Here is a 24,341-nt window from a genome sequence, read left to right on the forward strand (position 1 = left end):
TGGGACACATCGTGCCATTGGTTGCACCGGCTCACTCTACATTGCGTGCTGCCCCCCCCCCCTCCCCCCCCCATGCAGAACATGAACGACGCGTTGTCGACTGCTACTGCACTCCCAGCATCAGGGGCTTCCTACACCACTCACAGAGATCGTTGCCTCCCTGTACTGCATCAACATGTGTTACTTGGAATATTTTCTAAGCTGCCTACATTGCAAAAGGATAACCCTAAGACTTGGTTCGCATTGGTGGATCATCTACTGGATATCCACGGGATTTCGGGTGACGACGCACATTTCGTGTGCCCGGTGAGGCACCTCCATACACATCCAGACCTCATCAATGATCTGCACCTCTCACCGCATGCCTTGCTCAAGTATTTAACTGCAAAAACATTAATTGAAGGCCTTTCTTGCCCTCCAGCACAAGCTATCCACCGCAAAAACCATGGCGAGCACCTCGACGACCGCACACCTTTGCAGCTTTGGCGGCACCTTTGTGCATCAATTGATGACTAAGCTCTACAAGACCACTGTGGACCTTGTGAATGGTCAAGCTTCCATCAGACATACAACTTCACCTACTATCTCAGATAGGGATCCTCTCAATGTTCATCTACACACGGCCGATCAGGCCTACGCAATCATTCGTCACCAACACCGTTTGTTATGGATGCCATCGCCTTCACCTTGAGTTAGCACTCCTGCACCTTCAGTTCCACACCCAGCTGGCAGGGGTCAGTGCAGGCACCTCAGCAGCTCAGTGGACTGCCAGGAGCTGCTTCCTGGTGGCCTACAGAAGGTACTGCCTGCAACCTGCCGACAGCAGCTGACCTCACCCGAGCAGCAGCCCGAGCAGTCTCAGGCAATGACGGAGTCAGCTATGTCTCGTGCCCTCTCCGCACCAACTTTCTTCCAAGCTCACCCGCTATGCTGGTACCATGCAACCTATTGGGATGCTGCTCACAACTGCCGCGCACCCTGTGTGTACCCAAAGAATTTCGGCAGGCACGTTTAAATGCCATATCCCGCCATGATTGTTGACGGTGCCTACCTTCCAACACTGCACCGCTTGCTCCAGTGGCACTATACTTCTATGTCACAGACCTGTCATTGGGCATGCTCTTGATCATCGACACCGGCGCTAATGTCAGTGTTATCCTGGCCAAGCTAGTAGCCATCATGCTTTCTCCTGCTAACCTTGCTTTGATAGCCGCAAATCACTCTCTGATCGCAGTCCTGAGCTTCATCAAGATGTCACTTCACCTGTCACTGGTCGCAACCTTTCCTTGGACCTTCCAAGTTGCCCATGTGGATGAACCTCTGATCGGGTTGGAGTTTCTTCATCGCTAAAAACTTTAACCTGACATGCATGCTGCAATGCTCTGCCATGCGTCTGGTTCTACCATTCCATGCTCGAATGAGTTTGGCACGACTCCACTCTCCACCTCCTTGGCAACGCTTTCCACTTGTGCATCTTCGCTCAGAGGTATTATGCTCGTCTCTCTGACTTGGCAGACATCCGCACGCAGATCGATGGGCTCTGCACACATAACTAGGAGTTACGCACATGCAACGCTGCCGCCTCAGCTGAATTAGTTCAAGCATGGAGTACTATTCGCAGTCTGTCTGCAGAGCCAGTTCTTTTGGACTTGTCAGCCGCTTCTACTGCATCTTCAGTTTGCATTGCTCCTAGGTGGAGCTCACCATCCCCTGCTTCCTGTTCCGTGCCGTCACAGTTGAATCTACAGGACACGCATGTTCCTACTCCGCAGGATCCCATGCATCGCACGGCATGCCCTCTGTCATTGTCTGCCTCCATTGCCCACCCATGTCACTCTGGCCCAGCATGAATGCACATGTTCTCGCTTTGCAGGATCCCTTGCATCACGTAGCTGCAGCGCCATGCCCTCAGTCGTTGTCTGCCACTAATGACCCCCCCACGCCATTCCGGCCCAGCAAGGTCAGTGAACCACCATCGCTCATGCCCCCCTCTGGCCCATTCCCCCTCCTCCCCCCCCCCCTCCTACCTGCCTGCCTCGCTTCAAGGGTTTCAGCACTCAGCAACAGCACTCATCAGTGAATCCACACCATGGATGGCCCACCCGTACGTCATAAAGCTCTATGTCTTATCGCTTGGAATTTGGTATGAGCAAAAGGAATTGTCCAGGATTTATTGGCTTAGGCCATGCTCTGACCATCAGACAGCAACTGGTCTAGACCTATTCACCTTGGGCCTAAGAAGGATGGCTCGTTACGCGTGTGCGGGGACTAGAGGTCCCTTAATGATAGGACAATAATCAATAACTATACCATCCCTCATATCCAGGATTTCACTCAGTTATTGCATGGCTCAAAGTTCTTCTCTGTCTTAACCTGTTTGAAGGTGTACCACCAAATTCCCTTGCACCCGCCTGATATTCCAATGATGGCCATCATTACAGCCTTCAGTCTATTTGAATACTGTTACATGCCTTACGACTTGAAAAATGCTGTGCAGATGTGGCAACATTTCAGTGATTCAATTTTGCTACCTTTGACCTTCTCTTTTACCTATTTGGATGACATACTTATCTTTTCCTCATCTGCCGAGGAACATAAATTTCATCTTGACGCAGTTCGTACGGCTCTTGCAGCAAACGGTGTAATTATCAATGACAAAAAATCTCAACTCTGCTCAGCATCAGATTCATTCCTTGGATGTACAATCTCAGCCAATGGCCTCTAACCAGTGGATTCTAGTGTTGAAACCATTCTCACACTGCCTCTTCCTGAGGATTGTGTGCAACTCTGGCACTTTCTGGATAAGGTAAACTTTTAACAATGCCATAGCCCCCAGGCTGCCTCTGTCCAGTCATCCCTTACCGATGCCCTCTCTGGTAAAAATACCATGGGGAAGCAAAAGTTGGATTGGACTCAGCTCATCCTCGATGCTTTCGACAATCTGAAATCATCCATCATGAAAGCAGTCACTCCCGCTCACCCCGACCCTGAGGCCCTTATTTCTATCGCTATTGATGCTAGTGAGTCATCTGTTGGCACTGTCTTGCAACAGTACACCATGGACTCCACACAGCCCCTCCATTTCCTTTAAAAAAAGAACTAACCAGGAACCACTGTAAATGGTCGGTCTTCTACCGTGAGCTTCTCTCGGTTTATGAGGCAGTCAAACACTTCAGGAGCAATGTGGAGGGATGTCCTTTCACTACATACTTGGACCATAAACCCTTCATTGCCGCAATATGCAACCTGGCGAAGGATCTACCGCCATGCTGCTTCCGACACATGGAATTCATTTGCCACCATTCTTCGGATGCTTGTTACATCCGCAGTGCGGAAAATGTTTTAGCTGATTGTCTGTCTTGTATATTGGTGATCTCTGCACCCTTGAACTTAGATGATCTGGTGCGACTTCAGACTGAGGTCATCGACCCCTGCCCTCTGCAACGTCTCTACTGGTTCCCCCTGCCCCTTGGTGCCGTCTGCCCTTCAGCACGAGATCTTCAATGCTTTACACCATCTGGCGCACCCCGGTATGCGGGCAATGACAAGACTGGTGACTGAACGTTTGTCTGGCCAGGCGTGCGGCATGATTGCCACTCCTGGACACGCGCCTGTGTTTCTTGTCAAAGTAGTAAAGTGAGCAGAGGCACACAGCCTCCTTTAGGACAGTTTGACGTCCCCAACGGCTGCCAGCAGCATGTGCACCTTGATGTGGTCAGTCCTCTCCCCCTTCTGAGGGGTACAAATACATTTTGTATATGATTGTCCGTGTAACCTGTTGGGTTGAAGGGGTTCCTCTGGTCAACATTACCACAAAGACTATAGCTTGAGCTTTCTTATCAGTGTGTGTGGTAAAATTTTCACTTACTATGGACCAACAATTTTAGTTCTCACTTTTTGCTCAACTGTGTGAGCTGCATGGCGTAGCGAAATTTCACATAATGGCCTATCATCCACAGATGAATGGCTAGGTGGAGCGATGGCACAGAACTCTTAAAGCTGCACTCATGTGCCATGGTGGGCTTTGGTCTGAGGCTCTTCCTTGGGTCTTACTTGGTATCTGCTCTGCCCACTAGAAAGACTTGAATGCTTTGCTGGCAGAGGTTTTATATGGAGAACCTCTCGTTCTGCCAGCCAAATTTGTTGAGGACACAACCCCAACTGACGCAACTGTCATTCTGGCCCTCGTAGAACGAGTGCATGTGCATATCACTCTCCTTCACGAACCCCCACCTCACTCTCATTCCACACCGCCAGTGTACGTACACAAAGACCTGGCATCGTGTGAATTCATCATGCTACAAGATGACTCTGTACAGGCAGACCCGCAACCAACATACTCCAGTCCACCCCGGCTTTAATATCTTCATGATACTACTCAACGGACGACTGACAATGGTTTCATTGCATCGTTTAAAATCTGTATGGTCCATCTCCGAGCCACATTCTGCCGCCCTCAGCTGGGCTGCCTTTGCCAGCACCTCATCTGCTGATGCTGCCGACATGACCTCCAACGACTCCCCACTGCCTGCGCAGCTGTCCGAAGCTGCTTCCAAAGTGCCCACTTTGTGCATTGGATGCCATCTTCATCCACCACACTGGTATGAGGATTTTGTGTTGATGTAAGTTAGCTTCAGTGCTCTGCACTGCTGGAGGGGGGAGGGGGGGTGGGAAGCTCTGTGGTACCTCTGGCGTGTCTTTGAACTGATGTTCTTTGACTTTACTTTTAGTTCACTTTGTACGGTTCTATGCCATGTAATACCGACACACTTATAGACCCATTCTTCGTGGGGTGTATCTGATGTACACCTAGTTTCCTAACTAGATGCATAATATTCTCTTCCATGTTTAAGTTTTGTCATTCAGTACTTTAAGATATCTCAGATAACTCCAATTCACAATTATCAAAGCATTAACTTAAAAAATATTTCTGTACAGATATACACCAGAAGATGCACCTTAAAAGTTTCAAAACCAGTTGGGTGGGTCTCTAGTTGACTTAAATAAACATAACTACAGGGAACTATTGAACTTTTCATTCATTTTTATATTTTAATAGTTCTAACACCCATATTTAAACAATTGTTTACTATACAAATTATCAATCAATCATGGACACAAAGAGACTGAAGCAACTGTGTTCTGCCCTCCAGAACCTTCTGAAAGTCACACACATGATTACATGCTAACTTGCTATTCGTTAAACCATTGTTGTCAGCAAATTCAGCAGAGTGCTGAGGCATCTCCTTTCAGCAACTTTAGCTGGACAGAAATGAAATGCCACAGTTTTGAAAGGCAGGCAAATTCTGCCACCTTGATCTTGAAACAGATGTATAACATTACTCTCTAGTCAGGTGTTATGAAAAAATCGAAGAGTGTGAACTATTATAGTTTTTAAGTTTGATATTTATTAGTTTATCAGAGACTTGAAGACACACAGATATTACACAGTTTTGTATTTTTTATGGACACTCTTGTTGCAAGTTTCGTATCAAGTGCAGAATTTCACCTAACTGTCACAAAATTATGAGCATTAGGCTACCAATATGCAGACTTTCACACAAATGAACATACTAATGTTTTAAGTGTGCTCAGTGGTCATAAACTTTATTGTGAAATGACATATGGCATGTAGATGTTATTCATGTAACAGTCTAACTCTATTTGACATAGGGGTGCCTATATAAAGACAGGTGTAAAAATTTGCTGTGAATTCTGAATCTACATAATGCTCTGAAATTAAGCTAGGTTACATTTTACTGTTTTTGCAAGGGCTGTCAGTCATTTTACTATCTTTGGTTTATGAAAAATATTTCAGATTAATAATTTACAAATATACATGGAACACAATTATTATGCAGTTTCTGAAATCTCTTGTTTATGAGTGTGGTGTCCATGTTGAAATAAATCCTTTATGATTCTAAATTATTTGAAATCTTAATTGCTGACTTGATTAATTACTAAGAGGTGTTGTTTGATCCACAAAAATATAGCAATAAAATTATATTGTCAGAGTTCAGAACCTTGCAGTCATTAAAGAAAAATAGGCAACTGAAATTTGGAGGGTTTGAACTTTTAATGTCAATTATTCCTTAAGTTAATTACTCTTACCTAATTCCAAATATGTTCTCAAAAAGTTGGCAGGACCTGTTTTTGAATGAGTGATAAGAGTGATTCCTGTGCTCCTTATCAGTTCACCTTGTTTTTCCTGTTATATGGTATTGTCATAACTTTAATTATCTGTGTCTGTTAATTACTAATGCTTACAGTAACACTAACTGCATTATTGTAATCAAGAACATAGGTATAAAGAACTGAGATATAAGGTGAAATGAGATTTTGCATAAATAACAGTTTTATACATTGCTGTGCATATGGAATATTGTGTGTGCACCTGCATTAGGTTTGGATTCAACACTGCGTCTATAATGTCATTATTAATTTCACAAATCTCACTGCATTTTGTTTCTTGCACACTATAAACAATTACAGTAAATTAATTTTTTCACTTCCTGCCAGTGCCACCTTTATAGCACAAACCGCTCCGACTTCTTCATGTCTGTGGTGACTGTCGGCAGTGAACTAAACAACTTCAATGAGGAAAATGAAGAATTTTGACATTAGTTTTTTTTTTATCTTTTCTGTATATGCACATGCTTTCTTGTTGAGATTTTGAGATACAAATAAATAACTGAGTTACATCTACTTGCTGGGTTTCTGTGTCAATCTCCACCAATTTTAGGTGCTGAAATCCAAGTGGTGCCCCCAAGTCTCTTTCATTCTTCAATTATCAGTTCTTTGTGTTATTCAGTGTTTCTTGAGGGAAACAATGGATTGCTTACTGGGGCGTGTCAAACTCTGTGTTTCCCGCGTACTCACCTGATTGTGATTGCAAAGCACAGGTACTGTAGACAATGCATGAGATGTTTGCAGATGGACACATACATCTGTATTCTAGTGGCCACATGCAGCCAACCTAACCTTCATCAGACTGCAATGGCAGCAAATGTGCACACCACCACTGGCTTGCACACAAGGGTGCATTGGTTTAACTGAGATTCCCTCCCTCCAAAGCCAGATTTCACCTCACAGTAACTCACCATTACACCATCCACATCCACATCTACATCTACATCGGTACTCTGCAAATCACATTTAAGTGCCTGGCAGAGGGTTCATCAAACCACCTTCACAATTCTCTATTATTCCAATCTTGTATGGTGCGCACAAAGAATGAACACCTATATCTTTCCATACAAGCTCTGATTTCCCTTATTTTATCTTGGTGATCATTCCTCCCTATGTAAACCGGGGCCACAAAATATTTTTGCATTCGGAGGAGAAAGTTGGTGATTGGAATTTTGTGAGAAGATCCCGCCACAACAAAAAATGCCTTTCTATTAATGATGTCCATCCTAAATCCTGTATCATTTCTGTGATCCTCTCTCCCATATTTTGTGATAATACAAAACATGCTGCCCTTCTTTGAACTTTTTCGATGTACTCTGTCAGTCCTATCTGGTAAGGATCCCACACCGCACAGCAGTATTCTAAAAGAGGACAGACAAGCATAGTGTAGGCAGTCTCCTTAGTAGGTCTATTACATTTTCTAAGTGTCCTGCCAATAAAATGCAGTCTTTGGTTAGCCTTCCCCACAACATTTTCTATGTGTTCCTTCCAATCTAAGTTGCTTGTAATTGTAATACCTAGGTATTTAGTTGAATTTACAGCTTTTTGATTTATCATGTAACTGAAGCTTAACGAATTCCTTCCGAAATTTCTTCTAAATTGTTTTGCAGTGTGTCTTGATCTTCTGATGACTTCATTAGTCAATAAATGACAGCGTCATCTGAAAACAACTGAAGACAGCTGCTCAGATTGTCTCCCAAATCGTTTTATATAGATAAGGAACAGCAAAGGGCTTATAACACTACCTTGGGGAACCCCAGAAATCACTTCTGTTTTACTCAATGACTTTCCATCAATTACTATGTACTGTGACATCTTTGACAGGAAATCACAGATCCAGTCACATAACTGAGACAATATTCCATAAGCACGCAATTTCACTACAAGCCGCTTGTGTGGTACAGTGTCAAAAGCCTTCCAGAAATCCAGAAATATGAAATCGATCTGAAATACCTTGCCAATAGAACTCAGCACTTCATGTGAATAAAGAGCTAATTATGTTTCACAAGAGCGATATTTTCTAAACCCATGTTGACTGTGTGTCAATAGACTATTTTCCTTGAGGTAATTCATTATGTTCTAACACAATATATGTTCCAACATCCTGCTGCATATCAACGTTAACAATATGGGCCTGTAATTTACTGGATTATTTCTACTACCTTTCTTGAAGATTGGTGTGACCTGTGCAACTTTCCAGTCTTTGGGTATCTTTCGTCGAGCAAACAGTTGTATAGGATCGTTAAGTATGGAGCTAATGCATCAGCGTACTCTGAAAGGAACATAATTGGTATACCATCTGGAACAGAAGACTTTCTTTTATTAAGTGATTTAAGTTGCTTCACTACTCCAAGGATATTTACTTTTACGTTTCTCATGTTGACAGCTGTCCTCGATTCGAATTCTGGAATATCTACTTCGTCTTCTTTTATAAAGGCATTTTGGAAGGCTGTGTTTAGTAACTCTGCTTTGGCAGCACTGTCTTCGATAGTATCTCCATTGCTATTGGGCAGAGAAGGCATTGATTGCTTCTTGCCGCTAACATACTTCACAATTTCTTTGGATTTTCTGCCAGGTTTCGAGACAAAGTTTCATTGTGGAAACTGTTATAGGCATCTTGCATTGAAGTCTGCTCTAAATTTCGAGCTCTTGGGGATTTTGTGTCTGTTTAAATTTGGCATGTTTGCTTCGTCGTTTCTGCAACAGTGTTCTAACCCATTTTGTGTAAGAAGCAGGATCAGCTCCGTCGTTTGTTAATTTATTTGGTATAAATCTCTCATCTGCTGCCAATACTATTTCTTTGAATTTAAGCCATATCTGGTCTACACTTATATTATTAATTTGGAATGAGTGGAGATTGTCTCTCAAGAAGGCGTCAAGTGAATTTTTATCTGCTTTTTGAATAGGTATATTTTTCGCTTATTTTTCGAGGATTTCAGGATTACAATATTCAATCTTGCTATGACAGCCCTGTATTCACTACTCCCTGAATCAGTTTTGATGCTTGTTATTAAATCAGGATTATTTGTTGCAAAGAGATAAAGTGTGTTTTCAGAACCATTTACTATTCACGTGGGCTCATGAACTAACTGCTCGAAATAATTTTCAGAGAATGCATTTAGCACAATTTCAGATGATATTTTATGCATACCTCTGGAATTAAACATGTATCTTCACCAACACATCGAGGGTAAATTAAAGTCACCACCAAATATTATCGTATGAGTCGGGTACATGTTTGAAATCAAACTCAAATTTTCTTTGAACTTTTCAGTGCCTGAATCATCTGAATTGGGAGGTTGCTAAAAGGATCCAGTTATTATTTTATTCCAGTAGCCAACAATGACCTCTGCCCATACTAACTCACAGGAAGTATCTATTTCAATTTTGCGGCAAGTTAAACTACTTCTGACAGCAACAAACATGCCACTGCCAACCATGTTTAGCCTATCCTTTCAGAACACCATTAGGTTCTTCGCAAAAATTTCAGCTGAGCTTATATCTGGCTTTAGCCAGCTTTCAGTGCCTATAATGATTTCAGCTTCAGTGCTTTCTATTAGCGCTTGGAGCTCTGGCACTTTCCCAACACAGCTACGACAATTTACAACTGTTATACCAATGGTTCTTATATCTATGTTTTTCCTGTGTTCAGCCTGCACCCTTTGTGACTGAAGCCCTTCTTGTGTTTTCCTGAAACCCTCAAACTTAAAAAAGTGTCCAGTCCATGCCACACAGCCCCTGGTACCCATGTAGCTGCCTCCTGCATATAGTGGACAACTGACCTATTCAGTGGAGCCCGAAACCCAACCACCCTTTGGCACAAGTCGAGGAATCTGCAGCCTACACAGTCGCAGAACCGTCTGAGCCTCTGATTCAGACCCTCCACTTGGCTCTGTACCAGAGGCCTGCAATTGGTCCTGTCGACTATGTTGCAAATGGTCAGCTCTGCTTTCACCTTGCAAGTCTTTACCACTTCTATCAGCCACTCAAAACCAGAGAGAATCTCTTCTGATTCAAAGTGGCATACATCATTGGTACCAACGTGAGCAACCACCTGCAGCTGGCTGCACACTGTGCTCTTCATGGCATCCGGGAGGACCTTTTCCACATCTGGAATGACTCCACCAGGTATGCACATGGAGTGCACATTGGTTTTCTTTCCCTTCTTGTCAGCCAAGTCCCTAAGGGGCCCCATAATGCAGCTAACATTGGAGCACCCAACTACCAATAATCCCACCCTCTGTGATTCTCCGGACCTTGTAGGCTGAATGGTTTCCTCTGATAAGCATCTGGCTCAGCGACATTGTCAGCCACAGACAGCACATGGAACCTGTTTGTCAGACAAACCGAGGAGGCCATATGTGCGGCCGCCTGGGGAGTCTTTCGCCGCCTGCTTTGCCCTGGCATGACCTCCCCTCAACCACAGGTGAGGGGTCAGCCTCAGTGCGAGCAGTAACTGGGTTGGCCACCAGTGAGGACCAATCAGAGGATTCTGACATGCTGGACGTCCGTTGGATCCCCACGGCTGGCCCACAACAGTGGTGCCCATCCACTGCAGCCTCAAGCTGTGTAACCAAAGCCATCACAGCCTGAAGCTGAGAGTGAAGTGTCACCAACTCGGCTCACATCCGCACACAATCGCAGTCCCTGTCCATCCTAAAGTCTGTGGAAAACTAAACTATGCAGGTAAACAGACTATCGGCACGCGCTGCACAACTCTACTGTAGACCCTTATGAAAACACATGAACTGTGTCTAGTAATATGCAGATACTCAAAACCCTAACTACCAAAGCACTCAGGTGAAAATAAATAATTTGACCCTGATTTGGAACTTGTAATATGTCACAAAATCAGTTTACTTTCCGACACAAACAAAAAACGCAACAAATGTGGCTATTAGATATTAAATTTACACACACAAACTCAAGAAACTGAACTATTAAAGCACACAGATGATGTAATAAAATTAGCTCCTGGTTAGGAACTTGTAAATGACAAATGTGGTTACTTGCCTGTTGCTGGGTCTGTCTTGGTCAGCTACTGTTGCCTGACAGGTTATTCACCCTCAGCAGATGGCAACCAATTATACTCCATGTCTCACATTGCTCTGTTAGGCTATCTAATTCACTTTTTGTGCATCTACTGCCTCACTATTAGTCAAAAATATTCACCTCACCCATGTTAGTTGACTTCATGCCCATTTCTACATCATGAATGGCCTGCGGCCACCACTTAATCCCCTCACAGGAACCTCAGGCAACACAGCACATCAGCATCCTGCTTCATATGGTGCTCTCAATCCAGATCTCTTTCCTGCCATTGTGGATACACCTCTACATCCTTCTGCATTGCTGTCCAGGTCTCACCATATGTTGGCTCAGCCTACATTGATGCAACATGTTCCAGTGGGCGGGGTCTGAAGCTACCCAGCTGCAGAAGAACAACCTCAAAACATGGTTTGTGTCAGTGACTTCCTTCTGTACCCTTATCATACTATACACTGTTGTGACAAAAGTCCTGCGATATCTCCTAATATCATGTTGGATCTCCTTTTGTCCAGCATGGTGCAGCAACTTGATGTGGCATGGACTCCACAAATCACTGGAAGCCCTCTGCAGAAATATTGAGCCATGCTGCCTCTACAGCTGTCCATAATTGCGAAAGTGTTGCTAGTGCAAATTTTGTGCATGAACTGACTGACCTCTCAATTATGTCCCATGTTGGGTAATCAGAGTGGCCAAATCACGTGCTTGCATTGTCCAGCAGAATGTTTTACAAACCAGTCACAACCAATTGCGGCCCGGTGACATGGCACGTTGTCCTCCATAAATATTACCATCATTGTTTGGGAACGTGAAGTCCATGAATGGCTGCAAATGGTCTCCAAGTAGCTGAGCATAACCATTCTCAGTCAATGATAAGATCAGTTAGACCAGAGAACCAGTCCATTCCATGTCAAGAGAGCCCATGCCACTATGGAGCCACCACCAGCTTGCACAGTGCCTTGTTGACAACTTTGGTCCATGGCTTCCTGGGGTCTGCACCACATTCAGACTCTACCATCAGCTCTTACCAACTGAAATCAGGACTCATTTGACCAGGCCACAGTTTTCCAGTCACCTAGGGTCCAGCTGATATAATTACGAATCCAGGAGAAGCACTGCACATGATGGTGTGCCTTTAGCAAGGGCACTCACTTTGCTTATCTGCAGCCAGAGCCCATTAACACTAAATTTTACCACACTGCCCCATCAGATAAATTTTTCATATGTCCCACATTGGTTTCTATAGTTATTTCATGCAGTGTTACTTGAGTGTTAGCACTGACAACTCTACATAAACGCTGCTCCTCTCAGTCATTAAGAGAATGTGAGTGGCCACTACATTGTCTGTGTTGTGAGGTAATGCCTGAAGTGGGGTATTCTCAGTACACTCATAACACTGTGGATCTCATATTGTATTCGATAATGATTTCCGAAATAGCATATCCCATGGGTCTAGCTCCAACTACCAATCCACGTTCAAGGTCTGTTAATTCCTATTGTGCAGCCATAATCATGATGGACACATGAATTCTCTGAGTACAAATGATGGCTCTTCCAATGCACTGCCATTTTTTACCTTGTGTATGCGATAATACCACCATCAGTATATGTGCACATTGCTGTCTGATGACTTTTGTCACCTCAGTGTAGATAGGACACAGTGGAGCCTGACATCACTGAGTACCTGTTGCATCCACCAGGTGAAGTAATTTACCATATTATTCACAAGGAGCATCTTGGTTCATGATTTCCATTGGAGCTTTGGTGCCATCCACATGCACAAGTAGGTCAACATCAATTTATGGGCTCTGTGGTTAGCGAAACTTTGACATGGATGACTACTCATTTCTCTCACTTTCATCAGACCCTTTGTAAACTAAACATTAGCTTGCAGATCAGGCCCACAGAATTATTTTCCACAGACAGTTACTTCCAACTGCAAGTACACCAGCAGGCAACAACTTTGGTCACTCCAACACTCTGGGACAGCAGGGGCTGTGTGAGAGCAGGCCCAACATATCAGGACAACCTGCAACTATCTGGCAGCCAACAATGGGCGCTAACTGTGCCGGATCCCCAACTGTCAAAACTTTCTGCCAACACTCCACCTGATCACACAGATGATCTCCAGCAGAATGCAACAGATGGTGAAGGTGGCACCTGCCTCACTCTCCACCCCACCTACCCATTCAGCTAGTTTCAAGTTACAACTGGCAATGCAGCTGACATTGACAGACCAGTACTTTATGACTGAGTTCTCCAAGATTGATATCCTAGCCTTTCACAACACCCAACATCAAGCTGAAACAGCAGACAGACACTGCACTGTAGAAACTGTTGTGCACTCACCACACACTCTACTGCCTCACCAACTTACTGCCAATTCTTGTTACCAATACAGCTGCTGCAGGTTGTAATGGTACTTGAATTACGTAACCATTACGACACCTCACCTGAACCTCTCGATACCAGTAATATTCTACTCTGTTTCTGTTAATTACTTAACATATTTCTGAGACAACATTCAGATTTGATTTCATTTGTGATACATCAATATGTTTATATTGCAATGATATTATTCTTATGTGTATTCTTTCTTTTGTCACTATGATCTTTGATGTACTTGTAACTCTGATTTTTGGGCGCGTAAGCGGTTATTAATTAGTTGTTAGAGTGTCGGACCTTGAGAGGGTCAAGTCTTGGATGTCATGTTGGAAAGACGCATATTGTAGCCGGTTTATAAAATGTGAACTTTAGCAGTGAGGAAGATGTTTTCAAGTATGTTTTGTCTTGTGAAGTGATGTTTTGTGTGTTATGTGCTATCACAACAAAAGCAATAAAAAAGAAGTGTAACTTAAATTCGGAGTGCTGATTATTTTTTTACATCACCATTGTGCTAACTTTGAAAGGTTTCATCTTCAAAAATGGTTTGTGAAGCACATTTACAAAACTTTTGAATACAGCAGAATAAAACCTATGCCTCTTTGCATCCGAGCTTGGAATCATCACCACCTAGATTTTCGACGATTGAGCCATGATTTTACAACGAGACCAGCGTGGGAAACACGAAAAGATGAGTGCCCAGTTTATTCATTATTACATGAAATGACTTTATTAACTGTGTTCTAATGACACCTCCCACATAATAACTATGTTGTTGCCCGAAAATGCAGTATTAAGCAGTGTGAGCAACATCACAATGATTATTAAATTTTGACCTTTGTTGTGGTAGGGTTGTTAGAAGGTGGCATGCCTCTGCCAGGACCTCAGCATCCACATACTAAGGTTAGTGACATTCCAGTCCCCAGTATGTCATCTGATCATGGCTCCAACCCATGCCATGACAACTTTGACTTCGTTCGTATGTGTTAGATTTACAATTAGGCACTTTCACTACTGTCACCTGCCACAACATATCCACCATAGAAGGCCTTGTGTGCCTCCCACCAAATCAAGTATGCCATGTGAAATCAACTGTTAATGAACTTTTATACATGGGTACCATAAGCCCCTCCAGACAGCAACTGGTCATCACCCATGTACCTTGTGCCTAAGAAAGATGGTTCATTCTGGTTGGGTGTGACTTTTGGAAACTAAATGCCCACACCATTATTGACAACTATCCTATACCCCACATCCAGGAATTCACCCAGCTGCTTAATGGGGTATGAGAACTTAATGTTCCTGATTGTCTGAAAGTGTACCTTCAGATCCCAATGTTCAAAGATGACATTGCTAAAAATGGCAATCATTACACCATTTGGTCTGTTTCTGTTCTGTTTTATGTCTTACAGCAAAGGTTCATTGATTCTATCTTGTTCACTCTCCTGTATTGCTATGCCTACCTTGACAGTATTCTGATATCCTCCCCTTCTGTCAAGGAACACAGGCATCACTTGGCCCATATTCAGAATGGCCTAGGTGATGACGACATAGAAATAAACCACGACAAATCACAATTGGGCTGCACGAATGTAGCCTTTTTTGTCATACTATCACCACTGATGGCATCTGTCTGACATCTCATCATGTCAGTTTTGTCCATGATCTCTCCCTACCCATGACTTAACGTGATTTGTGGCATTTTCTTGGTGTGGTAAATTTCTGTCGGTGACATATTCCCCATGCCAGCTCCATCCTGACCTCACTCATAGACACTTTGGTTGGGAAAAAAACCTGTGGGGAATGAAAGTTACAGTAATGGGATGAAACAATTCAAGCATCCAACACACTCAAAACTGCAATTTTGTATGGTATCATGCTCATGCAACCGTACACATCTCCATCACAGCTGATATGAGTGACACTTCGATCAGCATTGTTCTTCAGAAACATGTTGGTGATACAACCCAACCACCCCATTCTTCTCAAAGAAAATCATTGCTTTCCAACACAAATGGTCAGCATTCAACCAAGAGTTACTCACAGTTTATGACACCATGAGATATTTTTGCAATGACAATGAAGGGTCGAAGATTATGATTTTTACACACTATACACCAATTCCTGTTGCTGTTTGGCTACCCAGCATAGGACATTCCTCTCAGGACAATCTGTCACATGGACTTCGCCAATATACCACTGACATTTAGTGCCCCCGGGAACAGACAATATGATTGTCAATTACTTTTCCAGAATGAACTTGTGATGGTTCGTCTTCTTTGTTTCTTCGCTTTGTGACAAAGCAAGTTGGGATAATTTTAACTACCATCTTGTTCTGACATCTGCCTCCTTAAAATACATTTTTTTCATTTTGACTTAATTAAATTAACATACGTGAGTACAAATTGCATTTTCATAAAAAATAAATATTGGCCCTCAGTTTTAAAGTAAATAACACCAGATCTAATTTTTGTGCTTAATTTTATAATTGGTTTTCTAATTTATTTTGACTATTACTAGCTAGTATCTTTTATTATAGGGAAAAATCAGTAATTGTTTCATAACTTAAATTCTATTGTTGACATATAAACAAATATAAATTGTGCAATAATTGTAAACATTTGGAAGATGAAATGCTAGTAATTTTAAAGGATCTATTTGGATCTATTCAAAAACATGTTAGCAAAACTGACACTTCATTATTTCGAAAGTAATTAACAGTTTTGTCAGAAGTATTGTTTGCATAACTATATTTGCTAATTTCATGATTTAAACAAATAATTTGGCCTGAACCTTGTAGTAGAATATACTGTTAAAAAGACTAAATTTTTTGATGTGTTCAGTTAATTGAATGAGTTAAGTTTTAATTGTAATTTCTATAAATTTAGCTTTGAACAATGTGTATTTCCAGCACCTATTATTGTGATGATATATAAGGGCCTGATTTTTGGTCATGAGACAGTAAGTCCATGGCTGAGTTTCAGATGAGGAACCTGTGTTGGTTAGAACAACAACAATGCTTCAACTTAACTGTGGAATAAGTGTTAAATAATTAGGCCATGTGTAAAAGCAGTGACAGTGTCTGCTCCATACTTACCTGTTTATTCTTTAAGAACTGTGAACTTTGTGGTTAGGTTTTACTGCACGTAGATTTTCAACATTAAACTATTGTAGCAGTATGTAGAGTTTTGCCTCCAAACTATTAATGAGGCTGATCGTAAGTTAAACAATAATGCATTGGCCACATTACTGCATATTATTGGGGGGTTGTGAACAGTGAAACTAAAGTACTATGAAACACAACTGTGCACCTGTCAGCTACGTAATTTGCAGTAGTCAGTGTTGAAATCCACAACCCATTTTTTCAGCCAGTGTAGCAATGCAGTACGTTGACGCCGAGGACAACAAATAACAAATGAAGAAATAAAAAGCAGGCGGGACTGCCACAGCTTGTTATCCTTGGTGTCGACATACCGGCTAAAAAAATTGGGGGCAGAAGTGCAGTACTGTCTACTGTTAATGATGTAGCTGACAGATGCACATTTGCATTTCACAGTTGTTTACTTTCATTTTTCACAGCCACCATATACACATTTAATATAGCCAGTGCACTATTGTTTAACTTTTGATAAGCCTCATTAATAAGTTGCAGGCGAACATCCTCATACTGCTACGATAGTTTACTATTGAACATCTATGAGCGGTAACAACCTAAACACACAGTTCTTGAAGTATAATACTGTTATTGTTTTAACAGACAGCCTAATTGTATTACAAATTTCACGGATCCATTGTTGTTGATCTAACCAACACAGGTTCCTCGTTTGAAACTTGGCCATTGACTTACTGTCTCGGGACCAAAAATCAGGCCCTTATACATCCTCACAATTATAGGTACCGAAACTACACATTTTTTGAAGTTAAATTTAAAGAAATTACAATTAAAACTTAACTCATTAAATCAACTGAATACATCGAATAATTTGTTCCTTTTAACAGTTTCTTCTACTACAAGGTTTTTGACTGAATTATTTGTTTAAATCATGAAATTAACATATATAGTTATGCAAACAATAATTTTGACAAAACTGTTAATTGCTTTGGAATTAATGAAGGGCTGGCTTTGCTAACATGTTTTCGAATAGAGCCAAATAGATTCTTTAAGAATACTATTTGTTGTTCCTCCAAACATCAAACAATACATTGTTTGATGTTTAATTTACAGAAATTATGATTAGAACTTAACTCATTCAATTAATTGAATACAGTAAAAAATTTCCTTCTCTTTAACAGTTCCTTCTACCACCAAGTCTAGGCTGAATTATTTGTTTAAATAATGAAATTAACATATATAGTTACACAAACAATACTTTTGACAAACCTGGTAATTATTTTGGGATTAAATAAGGGCTGGCTTTGCTAATATGTTTTTGAATGGAGCCAAACAATTACATAAGAATCCTAACAGCTCTTCTTCCAAATTTTTATAATTAATACATAATTTATATTTGTTTGTCACGAAAAAATTACTGGTTTCACCCTATGACAAAAGATGTTGACTAGGAATAGTCAAAATAAATTAGGAAATTAATGACACACACAAAACTAAGCACAAAATTAGATCTGGTGCTATATTTGTTAATAGTGAGGGCCAACCTTTCTCTTTTATGGAAATGCAGTTTATACTCATGTATGTTAATGGTAATTAGGGAAAAATGGAAATAAAATGAATTTAAGGAGGCAGATGGAAAAACAAGAGAGGGAGTAAAGAGATCTTAGCTTGCTTCATCACAATGTAACAGTGAAAGGGGGCCTAAATGTCATGTGGACATGGGAAAATGATGGTCTACTGGGGGAAAAGAAGTGATAGGGATGTGTGCATGATGGCCTACCTTAGCATGCTGGCAAAAGAGGCACATGCAGACCCAATTGGTGTGGGACCACCGAATACCAAGCCAGATGAAATGCTCCTGCATGATGGCCATGAACACATGGATACTGGGATGGACTAGGCTGTGGAGGTGTTCAAAAGCCGCCTTGTGGAAATCAGGGGAAAGCTAGAAGTGGATGCACTCCATGGAGTTGACTGAGTGGCCAGAACTCACATAAGAGTTGCACCAGACATTTAAATTAATACTGGGAACTGTTCATAGTCTGAGGTTAAGGCCAGTGTGTGGGTCCTTTACGGGCTTAACAGTTAGGAATTGGCTGCCTGAGTGGCAGCCATGGCAGTATAGTCAAACCGGCTGGTGAGGGTATAGAAGCAGCTGAGGCACTCGGCAATGGCACACTCAATGCCTGTGACATGCTGTATGTTTTTCAGGAACTGTGTTACATATTCTTCCTTACAGAATTGCCTAGGGGATATCAATGTGCTTGCCTTTTGACAAAAACTTGTCTTAAGAGGGTGATGATCTGTGCAGATCATGAAGGGCTGTCCTTCCACTGAGGGGTGGAAGTACTTGACTGCCTCATGTATAGCAAGGAGCTCCTGGTTGTATGCTGCCCAACACCACTATGACACAGAGAGCAACATTGAAAAGAATGCCAGTGGCTGCCAGGAAACTTCAACACATTGTTGAAGGGTGGTGGCTTGGGCAGACTGGACGGCATCCATTACAGTTGCTTGTGATGTGGTCAGGTGGGGTGTACCAGGAGGGCAACCATGTGGGAGGTCACATTTTGTTTGTCCCAAACTCTGTCATTTGCACCATACAGGTAACAAGTCTACTGGATTTAGTGTGGTTGCCCTGGAGCATGGCACTAAGTGGTGCTTGCACACTTAAAGCATTTCTAAGGTGACACCAGAAAAAATTTGCCATTACAAGGAACCTGCAGAGTTCTTTGAATGTTATGGGGCATGGAAATTTGGTAATGGCCTGGACCTTCTTGTCCACTAGGCAGGAGCCAGCAGATATCTTTTGTCCCAAAGGAAGTCAGTCTCTGTAACACCAAAAACACACTTCTCCAGGATGATGATAAGTCCCGCCACTTTGGGACCTGGAGGTATGGTGGTAGTGTCAGTATGGGGGTTATGGGGTTCAAAAACCCTGTGCCTACAACAGTGGCCTGGTCCCTGTTGTGGGAATGATTGCAGGCTTGGCATGTGCGTGGACGTACTGGAGGAGTTGTGAGGGCTAAATGTTGGTGCATTTTTCTGATGAAAATAGTGCACGCACATGCTACATTTCTGATGGGGCCAGCCACATTATCAGCTGGTCCTTTAGGGCTGCCTCACTTTGGTGAGTTTGTGAAGATGTCGAAGTCCTCTGCATTGAATGAAGGCTTGAGCTATTTTACTGTTAGGATGAATTGTGTAGGGACACCAGTAATCGAGGAGCCTGCAAATATTGCCTCTACAGAAGCCAACCATAATAGGGGGTTGCTAGTGTTGGAAGCCAGTGTGGGGCAGTTGGGGTCTGGGAGGAAAGTTGTGCACAGGGGAAGTGACGGTCCCAGCAAGCTGTGCACAGTGGCTGAGGAAGGTGTGAGAACCAGACATATGTGCTTGTAGATTGGGGGTGGTGGGGTTCTGATTACCGACTGGGGCTGAACTCAGCAGTAGTGTAAATCAGGATTGAACTCATCCTGTTGCATGGCATTACATTTGTGCTAGCATTGGAGCAGTGGTGTAGTGTGCTGCTTAATGTGGTGAGCACTAGCTGGGTGGTGGAGGAACACAACATAGGCAGTCACTTGGTGCCCACACACACAACCTGTTGTGAAGCTTGGTCAGTGATGGGGGGTTTAGGCAGGGTCACCAGCGTGGGAAATTGTTCCTCACTGAACCAAACATACAGATACAATAGTATTACTAAGTGAGTAGGGTAAAATGGAAATGTAATCATGAAAACATGTCATGAAAGAATGTCTGACTTTGAAAAGTTTCTTTACTAGAACATTTACAAGGCACAATCAGTTGCAAAAACTTAAGAAAACGTCTATGAACGAAGTAACATCAGGCCAGTTGATATACCAGTCCATGGCATGAATGTCTACCATCTATTGGACAGATCAGTTAACAAAGTAAGGATATAGTTAATGTTCTTGCAGCACAGAAAATGACACTAACTTAATACAGGGATTGAAGATCTATGCAGTACACAAATAACTGGACTTGCACAAGTAATGTGATTGTATCTAACCTAACAAAAAATGAACATGGCAGAAATATATACAGTCTTTATATAGTGACTAAAATAGTGCAATAATGAAAGCAATTGCACAGCACAATAATCAGCTTGTGGTCTTCAGGCAAACTAATCTAACAATGTTTGGAATTAGTCGCTAATGACTACATGTGTTTCACCACAGAAGTTACCTAGTTCACAAAGGAGTCACATCACACTGCACTCATTATATCACAATGACTCTGTAAAGTGGATATTCCACAATCAGAAAGGCCATGGTAGAGCAGTGTTGAACCATTCATGCCCCAAAATATCATGTAAGTCCTATGTCATCTAGTTCTCTATAGCCATCAAAGGGAAGCCTGTAATCTCAACAGACACATAAAACAGACTCACCTCTGACATTTTCAAAAGTCATGCACCTATTTCATACTACTATGGCAAGTCATTAAGTTCAGATAGATTAATAACTTGACCACATATTAAATTTTTAATTACTGTGCTCATTGTGTGGACAGCTCAATGTCAATGCAGGAAGTGTTTGTGATTGAGAGCACTATCTGCAGTATGTTTTTCAGGCAAAACCCAAGTGCTGCAGCAAAGAGGTGCTTGTCAGAGAAAACTCTTGTCCTAGGATGCTTATAGCTTGTGATGTGTTTTTTGGCGGGTGATCGTCATCTGCTACAACATGTGATCTTCTGCTAGGGCAAATGGGTGGCGAGCATGAATCCATAATACTGTGTCACCACAAAACAATACATAAATGATGCAATTTTTCTGTATGGAGGATAAGAAAATGACATTTAATAATTTTGCCCAAATGACAACTTCTATGCACATCAAGATTAATTTCACAGCAGAGACAGAAAAAGAGAACAATATAAATTTCATAAACCTGCAGAAAAAAATAAAAATAAAAAAGGGGAGGGGGCAGGAAGGACTTGTTTGGCTTTTGTAAGAAACCCACCATCACAGACAGCAAAATTCATGCTACCCTCAACAATTTGAAAAAAGCCTTCTTTAAATCAATGGCCCCTTATATTACCCAGATCCCTCTATCCCATGAAGAAATGTATAAAGGACTGAACATCCTTAAGCAAATAGCCTGTGCTAATGGATATAAAAATAAAGAATTATTGAATATTTGTTACAAGACCATGACAGTTCATGCAGAAAACATTAGAACAGTAACAACAAAAAAACATAATATATCATGACAGAATATTAGGGCAAAACATCTAAAAAAAGGGAAATTATTTTCAAAATTCCGGTGCAAAATTAGGTTGCCTGATTATTAACACTTTGTAAATGTGTATTTGCCATAAAATTGGCCGTAAGCACAGTAAATTTTCAAATTCACACATTTACAAAATTACATGTGATGATTACAATTGCTTTTTTATTGGGCAGGTGACATATCTTTGAAACAAGAGTTAAAGAACACATACATAACTGGAATAAAACAACTTTGTTGAGCATTTAAAAAAATAAAAAAATATGAAATAACAAACATAGCATATAATTTGAAGATTTTACATACCACTTATAAAAGTGGATACCTCAGCGTTTTGGAGGAACTTGAAATTTTTGCCAGAGTGAGACAGCATCCGGATCATGTCCTTAATGAGCAATGTGTTGTGAATCAAAACTTTTATTCTGAAATCTTTGAAGAACTTAATCCCTGACTTTTGAGTTCCTTGTGGAAAATGGTACTGTGCACAGTCGAAGACTTGGAGTGGTCAACAGTGCTGCCATCACCTACAGAGCTTTGTGGACACACGGCACATTGGGCAGTGTGATGTTCCATGCAACAACATCCACTAATTTGAATAGCACAACAAGAACTATAGTGAAGAGAAAACTAACATGGAACTACAAGTAGCATATGACATCTAGCGATAACCACTGTGCTTCACTACCTCCCCATTATAAATTACGCTATCTCTCATTTATTTTCTTGGAATGCTCTTGTAATTTACTTCCTTTTGTTACTTTAGATATTTTACATTTAATTTTCATTTTTATTACTTATACTTCTAATCACAATATTAATTTGAATATGAGAAACAACTCAATATACATTTTCTTGAAGTTCTTTCAATTTTTTCCTTTAATAAGACTAACTCTAGAGCCATAAAAAAGTATTCAATTTCCAAATGATTTCTGTAATAAATTTTTATTGTTTGAACACTTGTTAAATTCTGATCACCTTCAAACTGTCAGGAGATAAAACATTTTTCATATGGTTAAAAACAAGAAAAAATTTTAACCCACTTAAATAAATCTAGAAATACTATAAAAACTATACTTTTAAAAGAGCTTTCTTTTAATTACTTTGTATAATTATCTGATTATCTGTACATTATACATGCATCAACTACCTTTAGAGTCACTTTGTATCCTTCATGACTTGTTACAGTGCTGCAGAATGAGAGATATATCATATTTTTGTTATAACTTACATCCTATGTTTTTAATCTCTAGATATATGAGCTAGTAAAGTGATTTCTTTTAATTCTTTTGTAGAATCTGAAGATAACTATGGTGTACGTGAAACCAATAATTCTATCTAAAAAAAACCTTTGCGATCAAGACAATTAAATAAAAATTATATACACCATGGGTGCTCTACAGATTCTCATTTTATGTCAAACTCTATATAGTTTACTAGCCAGTTTGCAATAGACATTCAAAATGTTGACGATTCCGATAATCTGGTAGTGGATTATTTTTCTAGAATCAGTGCAATATTCAGTGACATCAATCACAAATTAATGGTAGTGACACAGGTCACAGATGATCAACTATAACAACTTAAAAGCAGTCAAGACACTGGTTTGATACTAAAAAGCCTTCCTTTAGAGGTTTCTGTGACTGTTATTGTGGGATGTATCAAGCAACTGACCTCTCTCATTTGTGGCTCATGCTTTTAAAAGGCAGCTTTATTATTCAATACATAGCCTTGCACATTCAGGAGCTAACTGCACAGTTTGAATGGTCAATGACAGATATATGTGCTCATTTATTAAATGTTACTGCTTGCACATGGGTCAAAACAAGTTTAGTGCACCTAAAGGCTAAAGGAGGGTTTCACAAGCATATGCCAGTCAGCACATTCAGCAAACCTACACAGCATTTCACACATGTACACATAAATCTGGTGGGATCTTTCCCTCCAGCAAATGGTTTCATGTACTTACTTACTGACCACTACATATGATGGATGTTGTGTCAATTGCTGACATCTTAGCTGGAATAGTGGCACAAACTTTTTTGACTTTCTGGATTTAAAGCTTTGGATGTCCCACCAACATTACTATTGATCAAGGAAGTCAATTTGAAATGGCCTTGTTCTATGAATTCACTGATCTGTGTGGTTTCATACCACCATACAACCAGCTACTGTCCAGCCAGTAATGCAATGGTGGCATAGAACTCTGCAATCTTCTTTAATGCATCACAGCAGTTCATGGATATCAGCACTACTTTTAGTGATACTAGAACTACCTGTAGCTGTAAAACCAGATAATGGTGCCTCTGTGTTGGAACGTGTTTATGGAGAAGTCCTTTGACTTACATCAGAGTTTTTCATTC

Source organism: Schistocerca piceifrons, chromosome 5 (assembly GCF_021461385.2).
Source record: "Schistocerca piceifrons isolate TAMUIC-IGC-003096 chromosome 5, iqSchPice1.1, whole genome shotgun sequence".
In the NCBI taxonomy this organism is placed as follows: Eukaryota; Metazoa; Arthropoda; class Insecta; order Orthoptera; family Acrididae; genus Schistocerca; species Schistocerca piceifrons.